We start from the raw sequence: 25,807 nt of genomic DNA on the forward strand, positions 1-25,807 counted from the left end.
GATTTGGTATAACATTCAAGTTAGGTAGATAATCCAAGATTTTTAGTTGATGATTAATCATAAAATCATATCTTTAGCTTTAAATATATTAAATATTATATTTAATCTGCAACACATTGAAAAGAGATCACGATTAGAAAAGAGAAAAGTTTGATTTGCATTAACTACACTTTATACGCGCATCATTATATCAAAACATCAGTGGCTCTCCACACAAAACACTCTGCGACAGATCTTCAACAAAACACTGTTTCTTCTCCAATAAGGTAGGACTCATTGTAGGGTATCGTAAATGAAATGCAATGAAGAATGATGAGTGAATGATTGTAAAACTGAAATAAGGAACGTGCAGGTCATGATAACTGTAACATGTGATTGACAAGGTGGTGTACGGTGACAGGATACACGTAACAATGCCACTGAAGTGTCTTATGTTTCAAGGTGTGATTTAATGACGTGATAGTATGTCCTAATACTTGCACATTTCTTTGAAACACACTAAAAGTAGACACTTTCCATCACAAAAACAGTGCATACTTTAAGGGCATATGGGACAAAGCATTGGTGTTTCTTCAACTCCGGGACTTTGGACATCTAGAAATTAAAGTCTTGTTGAAACATTTTTCAAATGCTTACTATTTTAGTTTAAGAAAATGACAGTGATGGAAATTAGATTTTTAATGATTTTGAAATAAAATGGCTGACTCCTTGGTCTTGCTAAGTCCAGTTCCCTATCTGTCACTCACTCGACATTGGTGTCGATGTAGTGACACTAGGGGTCACTCTTGGGAGCCCGAGAGACCTCTGGTCTTTGATAAAAGGCCAATGAAAATTGGCGAGTGGTATTTGCATGCCACTCCCCCGAACATACGGGTATAAAAGGAGCTGGTATGCAACAACTCATTCAGATTTTCTCTTCGGAGCCGAACGGTCATGCTCACTGAGCTGAATACTACTGTTCATTCACCTCTGCTGGATCTGACGGCGCATTTCAGCGGCTTCTCCCTCCTCTGCACTGGTGCACTGCAGAGAACGCCCCTGGGCGCTTCGGCAGAAAAACTAGAGAGTATATTTTCTGAAAGAGCATTTTTCCCCTCTAAAAGAGTATATATTTCTCTAAAAGAGCGCACACACAGAACGTCTTTTTAAAGACGCGTCTTTTTAAAGATGCTTTTCTGATTGTGTGTTATTCCTGGTTGTGCTCGTTATCTCTCGCCTTCTAACGGTCACGATCACTGTCTTTCGTGTCTGGGCACTGCTCATGCGGAGACAGCGTTCGTGGATGGTCACGTTCTCATTGTGAGAATATGTCCATGGCAACGTTGCGGTCGCGGCCCGCCTTCGTAAGAAAGCGAGCCACCCCAGAGGCTCCCGCCTCGGTCCTTTTACCCACGGGTTTGAGGCCAGCGCGGCTAGCACTGGGGGCAATTTGGGGACCCCAGTGGGACAGCCTCCGCCGGGTATCCCCCCGCGGACCTCCCATTCCCTAGCACGCTCGTCTGCCCCAATCAGGCTTCCGGGTGAGTCCGCCGGCTCGTCTCACGGTGAGTTCGACCTCTTATTCGGAGCCCGCGAAAGTGATGAGCTCTCGAGCGCAGCATCGGAGAGCGGGCTCGTCCAGTCGGAAGCCTCGGCTGGGCTCCTCCCTTCGGGGTCGATCGCCCAGTCACAGGCTGACGTGGAGATGACGACATGCTTTCCCGGACAGCCGCGAGCGTCGGTTAGAGTGGATTTCACCGCTCTTCCCTGAACCCTCGCGCCGCTCAAAGCCACGTCCCGCCCCGTTCCTTTCTTCCCGGAAGAGCATGAAGAGCTGACAAGGTCACGTGAGGCACTTTTTACTGGTCGGTCCCGATCTTTTCAGCTTTCCCGCTCTCACTACCCTCGATGGTGGGGCGGCCAAGGGTTATTCGGCAATCCCCAGGTGGATAAAGGCGCTCGCGGTGCACCTATGCCCGCAGAGCGCCGCCACCTGGCGCGGGTGCCCAAAGCCCCCATCCAAGGCCTGTAGGTTTACGTCGTCTCTGACGGCCAAGGCCTACAGTGCCGCTGGACAAGCTGCCTCCGCCCTGCACGCCATGGCTCTCCTGCAAGTCCGCCAATGCGCTAAAGGAACTGCACGAGGGTAGTTCCGCACCAGGATTGATGCAGGAACTGCGCTCATTGACTGACCTCGCTCTCCGAGCGACAGAGGTCATGGCGCGGTCTCTCGGGTGGACGATGGCCACACTAGTGGTCCAGGAGAGCCACCTTTGGCTCAACCTGGCCGAGATGGGAGAGGCCGACAAGACATGATTCCTTGCTACCCCCATTTCCCAGGCAGGCCTATTTGGCGACACCGTCGAGGACTTTGCCCAGCAGTTCTCGATGGTAGAGCAGTAGATGGATGCTGGCCGGCATATCCTGCCCCGGCACGGCTCAAGATCCCGCACCCCATCTACTCATCGCCAAGGGCGTCCCCCTGCGGTGACTGCACCGGCTCCACCGCAGCCCACCCCTTCGGCCTGGCCCCGGCATGGAGCCCACCACAGGAAGCAGACGCCACCCGTCTCACGGCCGCCCAGAACCCGTGAAAGGCTTCAAAGCGCCCTTGAGACGGGTGACCCAGGGACAATGAAACCCGCTGCTCTGGAGCTGGTAAGCAGATCTTCATCTTTTTGTTACCTTTTGCATTTAATTGCACTGCATGCCCAAGTGGCTGCAGTACTCATGAGCTCAGCAAGAGTGGTTTCCTTGTTCCCTGGGTCATGTATCCGGTGTGTACGGCTGGCATCACAACCACCGTCCACCACTCCATTTTGCAGGTTGGCGCTCCAGCGGCGGTCTCCCGCCCTGAGCGCCCAGCTGTGGCACAAATCCGCCCCCGATGTGACAGTCTCCAGTCAGATCGGTGCCTTCCTTCCTGCAAGAGAGGTTGGAAGGGAGGCTGTCCCCTTCCACCTTGAAGGTGTACGTTGCTGCCATACCAGCACACCACAACGCAGTCGACGGTAAGTCCTTAGGGAAGCATGATCTGATCATCAGGTTCCTAAGAGGCACCAGGAGGCTGAATCCCTCCAGGCCACACCTCGTTCCCTCATCGGACCTCTGTAGTTTTTCAGGGTCTACAGAGAGCCCCCTTTGAGCTTTGCTGTCAGCCGAGCGTAAGGCACTCTCCTTGAAGACTGCCCTCCTGACTGCGCTCACTTCCATCTAGAGGGTAGGTGACCTGCAAGTGTTCTCTCTCAGTGAAACGTGCCTGGAGTTCGGTCCGGGCTATTCTCACATGATCCTGAGACCCCGACCGGGCTATGTGCCCAAGGTTCCCACCACTCCTTTTAGGGACCAGGTGGTGAACCTGCAAGTGCTGGCCCAGGAGGAGGCAGACCCAGCCCTGTCGTTGCTGTGTCCGGTGCGTGCTTTACGCATCTATTTGGATCGCACACAGAGCCTTAGAGTCTCTGAGCAGCTCTTTGTCTGCTTTGGTGCACAGCGGAAAGGAAGCACTGTCTCCAAGCAGAGGATCGCCCACTAGCTCATTGACGCCATAACTATGGCATATCTTGCTCAAAACATGCCGCCCCTGGTAGGGCTACGAGCCCATTCTACCCGTGGTGTAGCGGCTTCTTGGGCCCTGGCCAGAGGTGCCTCTCTAACAGACATTTGCAGAGCAGCAGGCTGGGTAACACCCAACACCTTTGCAAGGTTCTACAACCTCCCGGTGGGATCGGTTTCGTCCCAGGTAGTGGCACGCAACACAAGCGGATAAGCCCGGGATAGCCGGCCGGGTGTATCGCTTGCACATAGCGCCTTCCACCTCCTTTTGAGCTGAAGACGTGCGCTGTTAATTCCCAGTAGTGTTCACAAAAGTTGTTCCCTGGTTGACTTCCTCCGAGCCCTGTGGCAGTCGAGTTTTCGGAGAGACTCGCTGCCGGCCCAGTACACGCGCTAACTAAGAACCCGGTTCTGGGGTAGGTGCTCCGCATGTGGCGGTTCCCTGTAAGGCTAACCCCATGCGATCTATATCTTCCGCTAATTCATTTCCCTGTTGGCAAACTGCGTCTTCCTTGGGCAGAGCTCCTCTGCCTCAGTCTCCATGTTGTAGTAACTCCTCCCCCATTGGGCAGGATCTACCTTGAAGGCTCTCCACATGGTTGGAAAGACCATGTGATGTATTCTCCCACTTAAATATCCCCCCCTCTCTTGGGGTGAGGTGTGGTCTCCGCTGTGTCCTCCCCTTGGGAGGGACACCCCCCGACTAGACCTGGCGGCCCAGTCGGATAATCCCCCTTCTTTTTTAGGGAGTGGAAAAAGAGAAGGGGAAAGAGGCCACGACTGGGTTAAGCCTGTCTCTATCTCTGGGTAGTCGACTTGTCCCCAAAAAGGGCCGTTCGACACTCATAATTGTGTTGGGGGAGGTTATGTGTCGACCTGGTGTGCTGGCTATGAGGCACACATACAAGTCTGCCCACCACACACTGCCAGTTCACGTAACACAGTTCAGCCTTGTGGCGTTTTTTATAGGGACCCCTAGTGTCACTACATCGACACCAACGTCGAGTGAGTGACAGATAGGGAACGTCATGGTTACTGGTGTAACCTCCGTTCCCTGATGGAGGGAACGAGACGTTGGTCCCTCCTGCCACAACGCTGAACTACCCGCTGAAATGGCCGGACCTTATATCGGCTCCTCAGCGTTAAACCTGAATGAGTGGTTGCATACCAGCTCCTTTTATACCCGTATGTTCGGGGGAGTGGCATGCAAATACCACTTGCCAATTTTCATTGGCCTTTTATCAAAGACCAGAGGTGTCTCGGGCTCCCAAGAGTGACCCCTAGTGTCACTACATCGACACCAACGTCTCGTTCCCTCCATCAGGGAACGGAGGTTACACCAGTAACCATGACATTTCATAGCTAACATTTATTGTATCCTAAATACACACACTTAAATAATATTTTCACACAGCTTAATTGGAAACAACGCGCAATAAAAATATTCTTCTCATGTGATATCACTTGTCTCATATTTCATCACAAGCATGCGCTTCACTTGCACTTTTGTTGATTTGGTTAAAAAGTACACTAACTTTTAAAAAAACCTTTATTATGGGCAAAATTGTTTGGTGTGGTGGAAATGATGCCACAACTGTGGGACAGAAATAATTTTCATACAATAATCATAAAAAAAATTTATGTTTATTTTACTTTTTGTTTAGATTATCATAGCTTTAAACATGTCATATATTTTATTATTATTATTTTTACAATGTTTTTCCATAATTTACTATCAGTCTCCACTTTCACTTTCATACTCTTCTTCTTTTGTTTTTGACGATTCACATCCTTAGTGCATGTCGCCGCCTACTGGGCAGGGAGGAGAACTTATAGTAAAAAAACGACTTAAATATTGATCTGTTTCTCGCCCACACCTATTATATCACTTCTGAAGACATGGATTTAACCACTGGTGTCTTATGGATAACTTTTATGCTGCCTTTATATGCTTTTTGGAACTTCGAATTTTTGGTACCCAAAGCAGAGATACTCTCCTAAAAATCTTGGTTTGTGTTCAGCAGAAGAAAGAAGGTCATACACACTGGGATGGCATGAGGGTGAGTAAATGATGAGAGAATTTTCATTTTTGGGTGAAGTCAAGCAGGCAGAGTTATTGGCCAATACAATAATCTCAAAATGGGAAAATATTGTACAATTTATTGGCCTGTCTAAAATATCTATCACTAGTCCATGACTTCCATCTACATGACTGCAACACCACCACCATCTCTGCGGAGCCCTACAATCTGTCCTAGCTTATTTTCCAAGTCAAACTTGAAGTTAAATGATGCCTACTGCCAGGGGATAAACTATCTAACAACATGAAGTTGACTTTGAACCAAATAGCCATTTTATCATCTGTTGGAGTGAATGAATAACACTTATTGAGAAGGAAAAGAGAAGCAGAGATTCCAGCCCGTCTATGCTGTGATCTGTCATCAGAACTCTTAAAGATCTCTGTCAGTCAAAACTGCAATGAGAGAGAGGCCATTCCTCTTTCACAAGTCTTTTGACATCACCAATCTGATGGGCCAATTAGAGGGGCCGTGTAGTTTGAGGTGACACTGATGGGCTCAGGGTCTTCCGTTAACCTCCCAGCTACTCGATGAGAGACACAATCTTATAGTTGGGAAATGTCACTCAATCAGAGTGACATAATGCCAGATGATGGAAGTATTTTACCTTCTCATTCCAGCTGTAAAACCACAAAGCATAGAGAAGCTCAGAAGAGAGTTTTGAAGATCTATAACTAAGCACTGTTTCTCACTTCTCACTTCATGTGAGTAAAATAAAAACTGACTAAAGGGGAGAGCACTAAGCCTGCCAAAGTTCACCAAGCGCTAACTCTGGCATATATATGTTCATTTTCAAAAAACATTCTCAGGTAGCCTACGAATCCGTGAGTGTCTATGCAATGCACATCTGTTACACAGATGATTGAATTTGCTTGAGATTCATGTATGCGATATAGAAAATATGAGCATGATAAACATGCATGCAGTTCACAAATAACTTTCAATGCTTCTAACACAATTCCCCCAATGTTAAAAGCATTCTGATGAGGTCTATATTACGGTATATAGATTATGTAGAGCTATGTGCTTGAACCTTTGCCTAAGGTGTTAAATCAAACAGTGGGAAAGTCAGTATCTTGAACTTCAGTTGCTCTCTAAAGTTTCTAAATGAACTCCATCATCTCTGGAATGTAAATCAGCTGTTTTCATTGACATAAATTCCTTGGTTATATTTACTTAATCTGCAGTTCTTTCAACATGATAAGATATTTGATTGCTACTCAAGTGTGAGGCCACAGTTCAGACATCTTCGCAATGATTTTAGATGATGCTTTGAAAGCAACAATTTATTTTAATGCTGTTTACACCAGAATGGTCAATGATATCAACAGATTAGAAACTGTACACTCCAAAAATAAAGTCATTAACCTTACTTTTTATGATTTTATGATTTTACATGATTTTAAATAATTTTACAAGCAATTTAATTTACTATAATAGTTTTAACTCAACTTTATTAGGTTTGTCAAACTAAATTTACTAATGTTTATTCATTTAATTTTCTTATGTTGGTCCAACTTAATTTATTTGGTTAATCATTAGTATACAGGTGCATCTCAATAAATTAGAATGTTGTGGAAAAGTTCATTTATTTCAGTAATTCAACTCAAATTGTGAAACTCGTGTATTAAATAAATTCAATGCACACAGACTGAAGTAGTTTAAGTCTTTGGTTCTTTTAATTGTGATGATTTTGGCTCACATTTAACAAAAACCCACCAATTGACTATCTCAAAAAATTAGAATATGGTGACATGCCAATCAGCTAATCAACTCAAAACACCTGCAAAGGTTTCCTGAGCCTTCAAAATGGTCTCTCAGTTTGGTTCACTAGGCTACACAATCATGGGGAAGACTGCTGATCTGACAGTTGTCCAGAAGACAATCATTGACACCCTTCACAAGGAGGGTAAGCCACAAATATTCATTGCCAAAGAAGCTGGCTGTTCACAGAGTGCTGTATCCAAGCATGTTAACGGAACGTTGAGTGGAAGGAAAAAGTGTGGAAGAAAAAGATGCACAACCAACTGAGAGAACCGCAGCCTTATGAGGATTGTCAAGCAAAATCGATTCAAGAATTTGGGTGAACTTCACAAGGAATGGACTGAGGCTGGGGTCAAGGCATCAAGAACCACCACACACAGACGTGTCAAGGAATTTGGCTACAGTTGTCGTATTCCTCTTGTTAAGCCACTCCTGAACCACAGACAACATCAGAGTCGTCTTACCTGGGCTAAGGAGAAGAAGAACTGGACTGTTGCCCAGTGGTCCAAAGTCCTCTTTTCAGATGATAGTAAGTTTTGTATTTCATTTGGAAACCAAAGTCCTAGAGTCTGGAGGAAGGGTGGAGAAGCTCATAGCCCAAGTTGCTTGAAGTCCAGTGTTAAGTTTCCACAGTCTGTGATGATTTGGGGTGCAATGTCATCTGCTGGTGTTGGTCCATTGTGTTTTTTGAAAACCAAAGTCACTGCACCCGTTTACCAATAAATTGTGGAGCACTTCATGCTTCCTTCTGCTGACCAGCTTTTTAAAGATGCTGATTTCATTTTCCAGCAGGATTTGGCACCTGCCCACACTGCCAAAAGCACCAAAAGTTGGTTAAATGACCATGGTGTTGGTGTGCTTGACTGGCCAGCAAACTCGCCAGACCTGAACCCCATAGAGAATCTATGGGGTATTGTCAAGAGGAGAATGAGAAACAAGAGACCAAAAAATGCAGATGAGCTGAAGGCCACTGTCAAAGAAACCTGGGCTTCCATACCACCTCAGCAGTGCCACAAACTGATCACCTCCATGCCACGCCGAATTGAGGCAGTAATTAAAGCAAAAGGAGCCCCTACCAAGTATTGAGTACATATACAGTAAATGAACATACTTTCCAGAAGGCCAACAATTCACTAAAAATGTTTTTTTTTATTGGTCTTATGATGTATTCTAATTTTTTGAGATAGTGAATTGGTGGGTTTTTGTTAAATGTGAGCCAAAATCATCACAATTAAAAGAACCAAAGACTTAAACTACTTCAGTCTGTGTGCATTGAATTTATTTAATACACGAGTTTCACAATTTGAGTTGAATTATTGAAATAAATGAACTTTTCCACGACATTCTAATTTATTGAGATGCACCTGTATGCCATGTGAGCAAGTGTAAGGACTGCAGAACTGTTGCACTGACAATTTGACAGCAACTGCGTATAGAGGTATGCAGCACTTGAATCAAACATCACTTAAAGTGAAAGTCCGTCTTCAAACTAAGCACAAGCGCCATTCTTCACCACAATGGTAACCCTTAAAACTCCAGACACTCTTTTTAAATACCAGTGTAACAGAACATTAAAAATTAACCAATCTCCTCCTATTTTCATCTTGCTCAAAAATGCATAAAATAACACTTGATTTCAACATTTATTCACCCCATCCAGTCCCATGCAAAATAACCTCTGCCTAGTTTCATCAATGCTACAAAAAAAGTATTAATGTAGTCCAAACTTAAATGGATTAAGTAAACTTTAATTTTACAAATTTAATTGGATAGAACACAATGGAATCAAGTTGTGACAAAGCGTTCTAGAACTGTTTTGCTTTGAGTGATGTCTAAATCAATAAAGATGAACAAATATTTTTTTGGCAGGTGCATGAGAAGGTGCTCTATCCCAAACCTTACCACCACTCAAAGAATCAGTGACAGGAATTCTTCCTGATTGACCAGATTTAGAATTTTCACACTTGATAAACTGGATTAGACTGACAGGTAGTGAAGGAACAATGGACCAATAGACATTGCGCAAAATTACAGGGTCAAGTGGATGTCTGACCCCCCAAAATAAAGGGTTTACCCCTCCCCCTCCAAAAAAATGTCCAAAGAAAAAGGTGGGAAAGGGCTTTTAGGATGGATGCATGGAGCCCCCCATCTGAACCCCTAAGATAGTTGATGTTTGGCTAACTGTGCTTAAGCCGATTTGTGTTGTGTGAAAATTTAGGATCTGTATATGAAATCTAGGGCTCTATTTTCGTGAGTGCGCAAAGCGCAACATCTTATCCAATTGTCGTGAGAGTGCTAATTATAAGTGTATTTTTCATACCAGCGCAAAGTGTGAGTGGGGGTGGGTGGGAGTGTTTGTGGTATCTGTAGGTGTATCAATGATCAACATACAGGTACAAAACAGTACAACATATTGAAGGGGTTGTACTTCTATTCCTCACAGCCTTGTTTTCATTCTTATTAAATTAATTATACTGTCTGCTCTGTCCAAGGTACATTTTTGCAAGAACTGAACTACTCCAACTTCCCTTTCAGAACTAAAATTAATTAAATTAAATAAATTTAATTAGTTAATTAAACCCGGAAATGAATAAGAACAATTGGTTCCATTTGCCTTCTGAAGTCAAAATTCCCTCTTAAATAAGAACAGTATTATATCATTCTGCATACAGGCCAGGTTTTAGGTTTTCTATTATGAATGATGTTACTGAATAAAGTGAGAAAATTGAAACATCCTATCTCTCTACCCTTGCCCTTACCCCTGCCTGTTGCCCTAGTCACAGATGGTGCCCTAGTCAGCAATGTTTCGCCATGTCGATTCATGTGACACGCTCCCTCATCCATTCATTTTTCCTTTTCACTGACATTTAGAAAACGGGTCCATAGGCCACAGCTCTGGTCACAGTGAGACATTGAAAAGCAAATTAGTCTGAATGAGCAGACCTTTGTTCATCCGGGTGCTCTCAGCCTGGTGCCGCAGATGTATTGTGCATTTATTGATTGTTAAAGAAACTGAGGTAGTCAACGTGTAGGTCAGAAACAGGTGCTTGAGTAGAGAGCCCTGAAAGAAGACTTTGAAGACAAGCAGCTCTGGTTATTTTATTTTATTTTATTTTTTTTTAAGAGTGAATTTCTAATGTTATCCTGTATTATTTAATATTAGTATTAAAGGTGAAGTAATGTAGTTTTTTCTTTCTTTTTTTCTATGTTAAAATACTTTCTTATATCCCAGCTTAATATGCAGAGTCAACTTTAAGAAAGCAATTCAGCTGGATTCGCCAGAAAGTGTAAACACTTTTGCTCTTTTGTGCTATCACACAGCAAAAATGTCATGTTTTCTTAATCAGTTTTTGTCTTGTTTTCCAATAAAAATATCTATCCATCCTTAACCTAATGAGGCAAAATTCCTTAAAACATTAAGACGTGACAAGCATAACGCTAACTTATTTATCTAACTAAATAATTAACACAATTTTAATTAATTAACAGGATTGAGTGATGTCTGTGCTTACAACAATAATTTTAATGATAATTGCATGTGTTTATTAGGGTTGTCAATGTGACACTTTGCACAGCATTTTACTGTGTAGATGCTAGAAATGTCCTGCCCCTTACTGAAACAGAAAGTATCATTGGTTAGCAAATATCCCATCTCGGCTGAAACTAATGTTCTGATTGGTTGCTCAGATGAGTCAGACTGTCTATCTTGCCCATGCCTTGAGTTCAGCGCTCCAGCTCCTGCTGCTCCATGCACGTTTAGAGACAATCTCTGTACACTATTAAAATGTTTAAAAAAAAAATCACAATTCACTTAATGGTGCAGCAGAATCGTGTCAGAAAATGTATGGGTCAAAAGCCTACTCGTTATTCTAGCGGCCATAGAGTATGTATCATCACTCATTTTAGGTGAGCATATTCAAAATCCATAGAAAGATAGGTGGGCATATGGTGTATTCTTGCGTATGTGCTAGACAAGTGGTTCCCAACCTGGTGTCACATCCACACCGGGTCCACTCCACACTCCGCTCTCTCTCCCTGAAGTACTAATCGATCACACCTAATCCAGCACTCAATCACATTCCCTACATAAATACTTACCCCACCACTCCATCGAGGTCTAGTCTCTGAAAGGGACCTTCAGACTCACCTGCTTGTCGGAATCCCTATGTGAAGCTGTATTCGTACCCTCAAATCACTCATCCTCCATTTCCCAAGGTTTCATCTTCTTCCTTTATCGTTCTGGAGTGGCGATCTTTTAGCATTCTCCCTGGGAACACGAACTCTGTCATTCTAAGCTGTTACCAATCCCTTTATCACTGTTGACTTACCTGAAAAGTATCATCTTCAATAAAGCTCCTGCGATTGGGTTCAACCTGTCATCTGTGTCTGTGTTGTGTCGTGAGAGAAGACTAGACCACAACCACGAGCCCAGCGGGAAAACCTTTTAGGAGCATGGAGATGATGGGTGCATTTATGGAGTTGTTCAGACAAGATCTTCCTCTTCAGGAATACTCAACAAAGTTTGGTCAACTTGCTGCTACAACCACAATAGCTGACTCCTACCTCAGATCCATTTTTGGTATGGGACTGAACTTCCACCAGAGTACAGCTCTTCCAGGTGGGGAACATATCTTTTCTGGAATATGTGCGAGCCACGCTGGTGATCCATTACCCCTCACCGTTACTGACACGCTGGACAGAGGAGGTCATTCCCATCACCACGACCCACAAGGTGACTCCTCTCACAAGGGGCTAACCCTCTCCAAGCTCCAGTGGTTGATTCCCCACTGCGGTCAGCGGCAACGACCACGGGCGCTGGCTCATTAACCATGCCTGCCACAGTAAACATGCCAGCGCCCATGCATGCCACGGTTAATGAGCCAGTGCCCATGCCTGCCACGGTTAATGAGCCAGCGCCCATGCCTGCCATGGTTTATGAGCCAACACCCATGCCTACCATGGTAAACGAGCCAGAGCCAATGCCTGTAGCCTCGATTGTCCCAGAGCAGACACCTGTAGACTCGACCATCCCAGAGCCAACGCCTGTCGACTTGAACATCCCAGAGCCAACGCCAGTAGCCTCAACCATTCCAGTGCCAGCATCCTCAGCCAGGGACACCATTCCCACAACAGCGCTCCCAGCTGTCCGGAAGAGGAGGAGAAGGAAAAGGACTCCTGCTCTCCAGTCGATGCTAGCACTCATGTCCATGGAGGCAATTCCCCGGTCACTGCCTGTGCTCTTGGCCATGGAGGTTAGTTCCCAGTCACTACCAACTCTCTCCCAGCCTTCCATGGCTCCTTCGTCCAAGACTTACATGGCTCCTTCATCCAAGCCTTCCACAGCTCCTTCATCCAAGCCTTCCACGGCTCCTTCGTCCATGCCTTCCCTGGCTCCTTTGTCCAAGTTTTCCACGGATCCTTCTTCCTTGGCTCCACCCCTCGAGCCTTCCATGGCTCCACCCCTTTAACCTTCCATGGCTCTGCCCCTCGAGCCTCTCATGGCTCTGCCTTCCTCGGCTCCACCCCTCAAGCCTTCCATGTCTCCGCCCCTCAAACCTTCCATGGCTCTGCCTTCCCTGGCTCCGCCTTCCTTGGCTCCGCCCCTTGAGCCTCCCATGGCTTCTATTTCCATGGCTCCACCCCTTTGGCCTCTCCTGGCTCTGTCTTCCTTGGCTCCGCCCATCTATCCTCTCCTGGCTCCGCCTGCCTTCGCCTTCCATGGCTCCACCCTCAGAGTCTTCCACGGCTCCGCCCTCAACCCCAGAAACTCCACCTTCTATGGTTCAGTCTGCTCCACCACGATCCCCACTTCCTAAACCTCCAACCCCTACTCCTGTCATTTGTCAACTGTATGTATGCATATTTAGTCAGCAGTCAGCCACTTCAAACCCTTCAGAAAAGGGGTGAAATAAACAAATTTCTTGAAATTAAGCTAGAATACACTACTGCCTGGACTGTTCTAAGATATTTTCCTACCACCAGAGCAATTTAAGCTTGAAGTACCACCTTTGGTACTATGTTTTTAAGAGTCTTGTAAGTAGGGGGCGGTAATCGCAACTCCAGCTATACAGGAAATGCGGAGCTGTACAGACTACAGTTGAGCGGTATACCGGTACTAATGAAATATCACAATACCAAAAAAATGTAACTGTATGACATCATCATGTTTGCTATTTTGTAACTGTAAGATGTCAAGCAATTATTTTATTCAAAATTTCTGTTTGTCTACTAATGAGAGATGGGGCGAGAGTTTTGGAAACATGTTTGCTATTTTCTTTTTGCAATTCTGTTTGATGCCACTAGCGTTGCAGAAATTTTACACTTCTCACTTAAATACTAAAGGACTCTTTTCAAAATGTTTCAGAAAAGCTGGAACTTGAGCATTTGATCATGACTGAAGTAAATCTGGTTCTTTTGAGGCTTATTAGAAGTATAGGATCAATCATTGACTTAAATGGGTTGTGCTTTTTAACTAATTGGAACTGGGGATTCTGGCACATTCTGATGGAATGCTATGAAGCTACTTGAGTTTTAATTTACTTTGGTTTAATGAGATTAACAATGTGCAGACTGGGGGGCCTGGGTAGCTCAGTGAGTAAAGACACTGACTACCACCCCTGGAGACGCAAGTTTGAATCCAGGGTGTGCTGAGTGACTCCAGCCAGGTCTCCTAAGCAACTAAATTGGCCCAGTTGCTAGGGAGGGTAGATTCACATGGGGTAACCTCCTTGTGGTCGCTATGATGTGTGGTTCTCGCTCTCGGTGGGGTGCGTGGTGAATTGTGCGTGGATGCCACGGAGAATAGCGTGAAGCCTCCACACGTACTAAATCTCCACGGTAACACACTCAACTAGCTGCATGATAAGATGCGCAGATTGACAATCTCAGATGCGGAGGCAACTGAGGTTCGACCTCCGCCATCTAGATTGAGGCGAGTCGCTACGCCACCATGAGGACTTAGAGCACATTGGGAATTGGGCATTCCAAATTGGGGAGAAAAGGGGAGAGGAAAAATAAATAACAATGTGCTGACAGTGCATCCAATATTGACTTACCTTAAGCTACAGTTTAATGCATTTCTTCCACCTACACCTTGTGAGACTAAAACTGCATATAGTCTGAACACGTCACCAAGTCATTCTTCTCACCCCTTTCTTAAGCTGGGGATAATTCTATTAAAACCTGTGTTGAACAAGGCCAGATATTTCACCTTGCCAGACAAGTAATTCATAACAAAGAGCTTTAGCTTGAACTGAACTAATGCAATTTCATGTTTCTTTTCCCGTATTTATCTTCCAATGTTTAAAAATTAGACTCTTATCTGTAGGAGGATTTTGCACAAAAACTCTTTAACTTAGCCTGCGATAAACCCCACATTTTGTAGTTATAGTGGTTGGTTACATTTTAGCCGAAATGCAGCAGTTGACAAATTGAGGAAGGAAATGAATGTGTAACAGCTGTGTAACTGGTTGAAAAGACACAACACAGCTATTCTCTAGCATACAGTGTGTTGTTTTGGATGCTACCCCCAGAAAGATTCTTAACTATCCTTACCAAAAGGCTTCCTTGATGAACCAGCTTCACCAATTAGGTTTTTCTGGTGAAGAGCAGGACTTGGCCAGCTTCTAGACAAGAAACAACTAGCATAAACCATCCTTGGCCAGTATGGATATTGAGATGGTCTGTTCAGCAGAGTATGGCAATGTTGTGACAATGCCATAACCAGAATACACTGGATTTTTTTTTTTTTTTTTTACCTGCAATTGTTACCTCAAGAAACAATTTCTACTTGATCTAAAGCAAATCAATTACTTTTGTAGATGTAACCAAATTTGACAGTGTAATTTAGTCATACTACATAACATTCATGATTTTTTTTATTTATGAAACCAGTAAATTTAGATGTCACCACATGAAGCACATTTTCTTTTTCAAAATGATCACATGGGAAATTGGCGCTTAAGTTCTGAATGTTTTTTCCATCTAAAGTCTGACCAAATGTACCGAATTCTAGACAATAGCCACAATGTGGCCAATGTTTATGTTTCAAAAATCAAGCAAGCTGTGCCTATTTTTTTATTTCCAGCTACAGAGAGAGAGACTACATTTACACAGTGAAATAACACTTTTTTGGACTCAGAACTGTTATGGATAGGGTTAGGTGTAGAGTTTGGTTTAGACTTTATAATAATCTCATTACCACTCAAATGTTGCCGAAAAATAGAGGTGTTGCATGTTCAGACTGATCACACTGTGAATTCGACAAACAGAAGGTTGAAAATTCTGCTGCTGAAATCGGTCTGGGCTTACTAAAATTTGAATCTCTACTCCCAATGGCCGAAGCTGGAAGTGTTGATGAATGCATGGGCACGTGTGAGCTTAAAATATCAATTTGTAATTTTAGTTGTAAATTATGTACCTGTAATACAATCAAAAGAAATGCATGCTTTATTAGCTATACTGCATAACCCAGACCCCAACCCTAAAACTAACCGTCAGTGAAATAAAAATGAAATTTTAGAGACAAAAATGCAACCTCCAAATCACACTCAACATTGTTTATGTGAAAGCAATTACTTCCTGGTTCCCACAGGCTAGAACCAGTATCTATCAGTATTAGATTCAGTAGCACTAGAGGGAAATTAGATCATGCATTAATTGATGCAAAAATGTCTGATTGGGGATGGCACTTCTCAGTAATTTAGCTTAATGGGGTCGATTTCAGGGTACATGAACTTTCTGAAGCAACATGTCGATTTCCCATGTGATCATGTTGGTGCCTTTCACATCACATCCATTCAAAGAAGCAAGTGACGGAACACAGTTTTGCTTTCAGTATTGTGCATGTGCATGACTACAGTTCCAGCTTTGGCCACTAGGCAGTAAAGACATTCAAAAGCATAGACTAATTTTAGCAGACACAACTTTTGACCTACTGTCGTCTACTTTACAGTGAGATCAATATACATTTTTTAGGTTACTTTATGAAACATTTTTACATTGTATTACAATGTGTTCAAAGTTATGAACCTCAGCTTAATCAGTATCATCTCCTATTTCATATAGTTTTCTTTTATGAATAATGATTTTCTTTACATTTCAAGCAATCCCACTAAAGCCCTATTGGAATAAAACATTCAGTGGTTAGATAATTTTTGTGAACCCTTCAGATTTAATATGTGTGCTGATAGAATCAAAGTCATGGTAACATTTTAAAAGTAACTTATGAAAACTTAGTATACATTGATATAACTAACTTCAACATTTACTATCTTTTTAAACTAACTTCTTTCATGGCAGCTATGAAGTTAGGATAGTTTTTTTACTGCTTGACTCACATTAGCTGCTCACCTTGTTATTTTCCTGTTAAATTTGAGGAAATAATCCATAGTTAAGCTCTTTAGTATTGGGGAGATGCCTGAAGGTTAGAATGTGTTCTTGGAGGCGAGCCTGATCCCAAGAGGTTGCCAAGTGGCTGAAACCTATGGCAAAATCTGCCTTGAAATCCTCCTTCCATGCTCCTGTGGCTGCTCTGTGTCAGTGGCTGCCTAATGTCCTGCTAAATTATAATGACTTTGGAAGTATGATATAATGAGGGTTGTGCTCCGGATTACTAATTACCACAATTAATGCTTATTAAAAGGTGTCAGGATGAAAAGTGAGCTAGTGGGGCACTGGAGCCAGTCCACGATATCTACTTAACCATCAACCAACATTTAAATCTTCTGTTAAATCTATATCTGTTTGGCATACAAAATGGCATCAATACACAAAAAAAGTACTGAATGTTTGAAGGAGACACTAAACAAAATATAGTTGCAATCTTAAACGATGACCCCAAGATCAGACCAGTTTCTTTGAATATGCATATAAAGGTGGTTCTCACGAAACCTGTCAAGAAAATGTTCTGGTCATGTTTATGAAGCCTATGTTTAGGACCATTACAATTTTTTGCCTTGTGACATTATTTTCAAGATATTTAAGCACAATTGTCATTACCATAACATGTCCAGAGGTTTTACTTTTACTATTTCCATTATTTTCAATGCTCATTACTGTAACACAGTCATATTTTTTTTTTTTTTTTTTTTTACTGTACTACAGTTAAAAAGACACGGTTGGACAATATATGTGTGTGTATATATATATATATATATATATATATATATATATATATATATATAGGTATATTGACATGAGCACCCGCCCACCCGCCAAATGCGTGTAGCAATCGGCAGTTGAAGGAAACTCTGTCACCCTAACTACGCCTTATAAGCACTAAATATGCCTCTCATAACTTACACACACACATCTGTGCAAGTGAAGCATTGAAACCTTGTGCTGTATTCCCCATCGGCTACCACTCAATGGTTTATGAATTTCACATAATCCTTATATATTCACTAAATATTACATTAGATCTTTTTTCAACTAGAACAGGTTTTGTACCTTTTTTTTTTTTTTTTTTTTTTTGGAATTTATTGACAATAGGCATAAATTACATGAGCTACTGCAACTAAATTTTGTGAGGGCATTTTTTTTTTTTTAGTTTACAAACTGGTAATTACAAGGGTATTATGCTATAAATGTGGTTTATGAGGACATTTCTAGTGTCCCCCTAATTCAAATTGCTTAAAAAACATACTAAACAATGTTTTTATTTTTTTTTTATTTAATGTAAAAATGCAGAACATTGTTACTTTGCGAAGTATTGCCAGTTTCACTGCATTACCAAGCGTTTTTCCCATTGCCTGTTTCATTGCCTTCTTGTTATGATCATTGTGCCAGCTTTATTGGATTACTGATTTTTGGATTACTGTTTTGCTCTGTTTGCCTGGTTGGACTGATTATTTGTTAACGACTATTTTGACTGCTTCAATGATTACGTCTCTGCCCTGTGTTTTGGATTTATTTGCTGTGCTTAATAAACTTCCTGCATATGGATTCTACCTTCGCCTCCATTTCGAGTCCCTCGCAAGAACAATTGAAAATGGTTGCGCTACCATGCGGAAATCAAATTTTTTTTTCCCCCATTTGTTGAAGTATTGAGTTCTTACAAGTTGATTTACACTTACAAATCAAATTTTGGTTTTAAAAATAGGCAAAAAGAAACATTTCCCCTGAAAAATTCTATTTTCTCAAAGTCTATTGTTTTAGAGAGATGAAGGCTATTCCATGCATTACTGTTGTGAAAAAAAAAAAAAAATTCTAACCAGGTTAGAGAGGGAAGTGGATGCCCAGATGCACAACAAAAAGACAATAAAATTACAGTCTCTAGTTTGAAAAACAGACTCTTCACAGGTCTTAAACTAGCAGCTTCTAATGCCAAAGACCTGCATTGCTGCAAGAGGACTCTTGGACGAACAGAACTTTTTAAGAATACAACATCTATTTAAATAGAAATAGCCATTTGTAACATTCTAAATCATCTCTAAACTACATAATGTGCATTGTGACTGAAACACATTCCTATTTCAGGTTTATTCTCATTCACGTACAGTATGTCCAAGTATTTTGGCTATTAAGTTAACATACGGTGCAAAACTAATATAATGCAATATCATAGAGGAGGTAATTTATCCTCTATGATATCACAGCAATTATCCAGATATGGAATGAGATTATTAAGCAAACTGTTATTAACTCCTACATGCCAACTGAATAAAATAAGGCAAAAATAAACATTTCACACAGTTTTTAATGAGAGATATGATTGATTCAAACACTAAAAGTGGTTGTTCTGTATATGTGTTATTGTATTACAGTTGTAATAATAAAATCTTAATATTATGGTTATTTAACCTATTGAGATCATATTAAGTAAATTGTAGCATTTGGTTACATTATATTTTGTGATTTCTCATACCTTCTTATATAACATTCATCCCTTGTGCACTTTTGGCCTCTAGCGGTTGAGATTTTCAGAGGGATAAACAGCAGCACTAGGCAGGGAAGTATAGTACAGCACCATGAGTGAGAGTGTTACCCGCAAGGACAGTTTATTTTGAACAAGAGGGGCGAATGGTCACGGAATTTACAGCGGGATTACAATACTGAACTGATGTGGATTGTTAGAAGCAGAGAGCCCCTCTGTGCGCGCGATGGTGTGAGGAACCGGATGGCGGGGAAAAAAATAATATTCAGTGAAAAGTAAAAAGAAGATAGCAATGTATGTAATTGTTACTATATAAGATATTATTAATGAAACACAGGAACTCATTGCATGGACATTTTTTGCCTCCATATTTTGAATTTCAGGGATATTTTTGTTAATTTGGGTGGCATTTTTGCCCAGAAACCCCGTTAATTTCCGACACTATTGGCATTGTATCTTTCTAAGGTATTTAAAAGCAAGTAGAAAGTAAACAAGATATCCCCACATATATGTCAAACTACATTGTGTTAATGTATGACACAGTTAAAACATTCCCTACCTTAAAAACAAGTGAAGTTTGATCAGTGGTTAAACATATTCAGACGGTTCCCTCTTACCTGAGTGAATGGCTCCTTTCCAGAATCACAGTATTACAGTTCTTGTATAGTGACAGGGCAGAAAGTCTTGGAGAAGCTAGAGAAGAGAGGACATCAGCGGCAGTTTATGCAAGCTACTGTGCTCATGATACTGTGCCCTGTGGTCTTCCGTCGTGCAATGCACAGCACGTTTTAGTTTAGAAACAGATTTAGCACTTATAACTTTCTTCTTCCCAAAAATTCAAAAGAATATTTCGAAATTTCGAAGGGGGCACAGATTTGTCACTTTACCCAAGATGTAACGCTGCTGAAAATAATGTTTTTTTTCCCCCTAAAATGAAATGTAAAAGCTTTATCAGTTACAATTTGTATGCTCATTTTCTCACTTTCCTAATAATGAATTATTCAAAAATAAGCATGAGGCAAATGTTAATTAAAAAATTAACAGTAACTAAAAATTTTTACGAGAGAACTATAACATTCCATCGAATAAAAACTGGATTGAGGCTTGCAAACTACACTAACCTAAACACCTCCTAAACCAGAGCGCATGATATATGTTCACTTCCTGGTGTTGTGAAGCAGAGGCTGCAGCCAGTAGAAGCTTCTTTATCCCTTGCCTGTATACATGTGTCTGAAATCGTGGCATGTCAGCACTTTAAAATATGCCAAAAATATACAAAATGAACAAAGCGAAATCTAAAAATGTTTGTCTAATAAAGGTCTAATCAAATGGTCCTCCGGAGCGCACACTACAAAAAAAATGCTTATATTTAAGATTTACACATTTCAATTTCGTAACAAAATTAAATGAATAAAACCTCAATATATTAAAATTTTTATTATTATTATTATTTTTTTTAAACAATTCAGTTTGATTTAATTTTGTTATGATCTTGTTTGAGTGCATGAAATTCTATCTGTTTATCAACATAAATAAAACAAGACAACTTCACTTATATTCATAAACATAACACAACAATAGGTACAGTAAACCGCTGGACTCACAATTAGAACAACTGAATGCACAGAGTGCTCGTGTTAAACCTCTTGTCTTGAGGACCGCATCTCTCCATGCTTGCACTTTTTTGCTCATTACTTAAATCCATTTCCTTCTTTTAGCCTTTGAGCCTCTGAGTTCAGCCTCTGATTGAATTATATAGTAGACAACATTTTTCTAATTAAGAAGAGAGCAGTCAACTGATAGTCACCTTTCACCTGAAACGTTCAAATACTCACCATAAATAGTTTAAGAATTAATTTGCTTTATGTAATTTATTTTACAATCGAGTTGAAAATTCAGGCTGTCGAAAAAAGTAAAACTAATTTAAAAGACAATAAGTAAATTATAAAAATTGGTCCAAATACAACATTTTGACAGAGGGGGCACGGTGTTCAGGCTGAGGGGGCACTGCCCCCTGGTGCCCCCCTGTGGCGCCGACCCTGTTTTCATGTTATTATAGACTAGGCTAAAAAATGTAACCCTATTTTTAACAGGGGGTCCCTGCTGTGTCTCTCTATCCATCTAATGGTCTTTGGCCTGAAAAAGGCTGAGGATCCCGGATGTAAAGCATTCAAAATCTATTATGAGGTTTGGTTTCAGTTCAGTTAGGATGCTGCCACAAAAGGCAGACGCATTTAGGCAGTAGACAGCAGGACAGCTCACTAGATTTTGTAACAGAGACACAAGAACAAAAATTTGTTGAACATAAAAATTTGTTATTGAAATATTTTGTATCAGTATGGAGGAAACATAACAGTGAACTGTCAAAAGGGACCAAAACAGGATGGGCCATTTGGGACAGGAAACAATTTAGACTGTGTAGGATTTAGCTGTGCAACCAAATGCCCAATCAGTGAGAAAAAAATGTCTGGCTATGCCTGGTGCACTAGACACAGGGGATAAAATAGCTTTGTGATGGATTTAATGACACATCAGAGCCACAGAGAAAATCACCCTGTCATTCCAATCAAATGAGAATTAATGCCTTGTGAGCCATAAAATCTGAATGAATTTTCAAAGCTGCTATCAAAATAGTTTTTTTAAGATTATTATTTTATTTTTAGAAATCTAGCAGTGCAGAGGGACAAAGTGTTTTTTTTTTTTTTTTTTTAATGGCATGTAATGCACACAGACAATTACCTAGAACTATCTCTCTCTCTCTCTCTCTCTCTCTCTCTCTCTCTCTCTCTCTCTCTCTCTCTCTCTCTCAATTCAGTTTAGCTTTATTGGCATGACAGTTTTATAACAGTATTGCCAAAGCATTACAAAGTTGTTTCTATATAGTTTTTAAATAAATAAATATACAAATATAATAAAAAAGATGCAATAATTCAATAAGTAAAAGTGAAAAAAAAGAAGAGTGAAACATGTAAATACTAATACATATTACATGGGGGGAAAAAAGACACAAAATGACAACTGTTTGTTATATTGTGCATGGCAGACACATATTTAGCGGCTAGTGTGGTTGTGTTGTCATGTGTGAATTTTTCTGTATCAGACAGCTTGTGGAATAAATGATGAAATATTTCAGTTTTTTTAAAGACTGTTTCTCTTACAGTGTGGTACTTTGGGCAAATAAAAAGGAAGTGTTTCTCATCTTCTATTTTGTTTGAATCCCACTGTCTGCATATATTCTGCTCTCTCTGTAAACAGAACCTGTGATGTCTTCCTCGCTCTATCTCTAGATCATGGTCACTTAGTCTATATTTAGACAGAATCTTTCTTTCTTTAAATTGTTTAATTGATAAGTAGTTTGTGAATTTGGTAGTTCTGTTTAGGATAGACAAACTAACAAATAGCATTGAAGTTTATTGTGGAGTTCAAATTCAGATTTTAATGTTTCATCGTGATCATGTTTTAGGTTTTTGTACATTTCTTTAACAACAAATGTTTCCTCAACAATAAAAAACTCCTTGTTTGTAGTGGATATCAAATTTGCTTTCATTAACAAGTTTCAGAGTGAGAATATTCAGAGGGTGTGATACAGCAGGGGTTTCATTGGCGAGGAGGGCTTTATATTTGATAGATTCTGGATCAGACTGTTTGAGGTGATGCCCGAATTATACAACTCTTTTTTTGAATTTCAATGCTTAAGGGCTATAGACCTAAATCAGCCATACAGGCACCATTTGAGGTGCTTCTATGTACACCTAAAATGCTTTTTGCAAATTCCAGCTGCAGTTTTTCTATTGAATTTTTATCCCAAGGGTGAAAATTTGTCATGGGTCCCATATTTCACATCCATATAGTAGTACACTATAATGTTGTTAAAATATTCTAATAAAATTTTCGTGCTATTGTATCTCTCTCTCTCTTTTTTTTTATCTTATTTTTTTACAATAATTTTTTATTTCACTATATGTATATATGTTTAAATCTATATGTTTTTATGTATGTATATACGTTGCATTCTCTTGCACTGGAAGCTTCTGTCACCATGACAAATTCCTTGTGTAAGCATACTTGGCAATAAAGCTCATTCTGATTCTGATATTGAGTATTGGTTTTATTACAGAATTATATCATTTTGTCCAGATTGTAATTGGTCATTTTATTTGGCCCTCAGAGCCTTTTCACCCAATGTTTTTACAACCAGGTTAAATCCTCCAGATGCACTTATTTCAATGCCCAGATAACTGTAGGTGGAGCTGTAAGTGAACTGGAATCGGTTTTCCTGAGATCTGGCCTTCTTCTGGAACAACATGACTCTGGTTTTATCCAGGCTGACTGAGAGTGCCCAGTCGTGACAATATTGTTCCAGCAGGGTGAGGCTCTGCTGAAGCCCCTCTGCTGTAGGTGAAAGCAGCAGAAGATCATGTTGGTTCAGTTTTTTGATATAGCTTTTTAAAATAAGATTTCCAAATTTTGGCGTATTGGAGTGGTGCTTCAGATTTGGGTCTTTCAAATTTTTTATACAGACTTTAAAATGTGTTTTGGTCTATTGATTGACCAATTCATTCATTTTAACTTTAAAATAGTTCTCTCTTTTGTTGCATATGAGTCATATGTCATCTGATTGGCTGGTTCTTTATGTTTTTTTTTTTTTGTTTTGTTTTGTTTTGTTTTGGGGTTTTTTGAAAGTTGTCTTAGTTCTTTTCTAAGACATTTACATTCATTATCGAACCAGACAGCATTTGGAAGATTTAATATAGCCTCTCTTTGAATAATAATAAACCGTATTCCTCATTAAACCTATATATACAGTATATCCACACAAAGCACTTTGGCTATATATAGCTTAATTTGGTAAATATTTTACTATGGAGTATTATAACAGAGCCAAGTCTCTGTCATTTCAGTCACTTATGTATTTTGTGCTTGTTTATAGTTAAAAGTTGGGAATTTATTCATTTTGGATTCTTGTAGCCTCTATGTCTGTCCCTGTCATATTAATGAAAGACAAAGAATTTTTTTTTTTTTTTTTTAACATTCTATAAATCGATTTAAAAAACTATTGGTTGATTAATTGATTATTGGTGTTTTCCACCATCTTTTGCGCCTTTTCCAACGGTATCGGCAAAATCCACTATCGGTCGACCTCTAATATATATATATTATTACATAATTATGCAACTATAGGTTGAATTATTATAATCTGGTGCATTGTGTAATGTGTACATTTCTTGCCCATCTATCTTAATATTATTCTTGCTGTTTTGTCCTGTGATTGAGGGGGTGACAGTAAATTGCAAAAATGTCTCCCTTAACTAACTTTAATGTAGTTAGCTTTTAAATACCTTGTCATTTTGGAAGATACATTTTCAAAGAAGCTCTGCCAATACTGTAACACATCAGCAGCAAAAAACAGGGTCATTATTTAGATTTTGTGAAGTTTAATGTTCATCTGCATGAGGTTTTTTTCACACATCTGGTACATAAAGTTAATCTTTACACCAAACATAATCCCCATGTAAAAAAGACAAAAAAGTCTAAATGCTTTACATATGGAAGTGACACATACAATGACTCAGAGTTCATTTTTTTCACAATGACTCGGACAATGATTTTCCTTTTACCAACATGAAGATATATTGTATACATCGCATGTGTTAGAAAATATTAACAAAACACTACAGTTCACGTGTATAAAACAAAATCGGCAGGATCGCAGACATAGAAATGAAGTCAAATAATATCACAATTGTAAAAGAAAAACAATTTACAACTTCAAATTATCAGAGGCAGTAGGACAACAAAAATGCAACTATTGACAAGTGATGCATGAGATTCAGTGTTCCAAATAAAATGGTGGCAATAATCAAAAATGTGTGACATGGGGACAGGTATTTGTTTCCAGCAATGCGACCCGGGAACCACAGATGACTCTAACCCTACACTAGTACACACACAATTCAATGCCAGACAAAAAGGTGTGCACAGTAGGTAGCTTTACATATTGAAACCTATAGCCCAAAAACCACTGCAAAACATACATTTTGAAAACCAATCCCAAACAACTCTAAGGGTTTCTCTTTTTTGTTTTTAAATTTTAACTTTCACGTTGAGCACAAACATTGAGCACAAATATTTTTTCAAACTTTTTTTTTTTCTTTTCCAACATGTACATTTGACATGGCCTAACAACACGAGCATCATTCTTGTCACATGAGATGATGTCATTCTTTGAAGAAGATCAGTTAAGGTTGTTAAAAGTGCTGCAGTGTTTTCTATTGGCCCCTCCTAGGACTGATTATGATGCTGAATATGTTATAGGAGAAAGTTAACAGCATATTAAGGAACATTCTCTAAAAAAATACATCAACATATGCATTCCTTTCAAAAATAGCTTAATGAGCAGGAAATACGTGGATTGTCCCTGAAAATGTTTTGTGTAGAGGTCAACGAGTCAAACTAAACCAAACCGAAAAGCATTAGGGCTATTCAGAGATTAAAATGAAAGATGTGGTCTGTATGAAAACACAGGTTTTTTTTGAAGGACAACGAGTATAATTGC

At 40.3% G+C, this 25,807-nt stretch overlaps 1 protein-coding gene across 1 annotated transcript in view; it reads right to left on the reverse strand.

The window, feature by feature from the left end:
* Nucleotides 1-24,685: 24,685 nt before the first annotated feature.
* Nucleotides 24,686-25,807, reverse strand: part of LOC127455715 (nectin-1-like) — a 327,445-nt gene continuing 326,323 nt past the window's right edge. The window contains exon 9 of the mRNA XM_051723783.1: nt 24,686-25,807. This exon is cut by the window's right edge and continues 2,537 nt beyond it. The gene's annotated coding sequence lies outside the window, so the exon portion shown is untranslated.

The sequence above is a fragment of the Myxocyprinus asiaticus genome, chromosome 18, assembly GCF_019703515.2.
Source record: "Myxocyprinus asiaticus isolate MX2 ecotype Aquarium Trade chromosome 18, UBuf_Myxa_2, whole genome shotgun sequence".
Lineage (NCBI taxonomy): Eukaryota > Metazoa > Chordata > Actinopteri > Cypriniformes > Catostomidae > Myxocyprinus > Myxocyprinus asiaticus.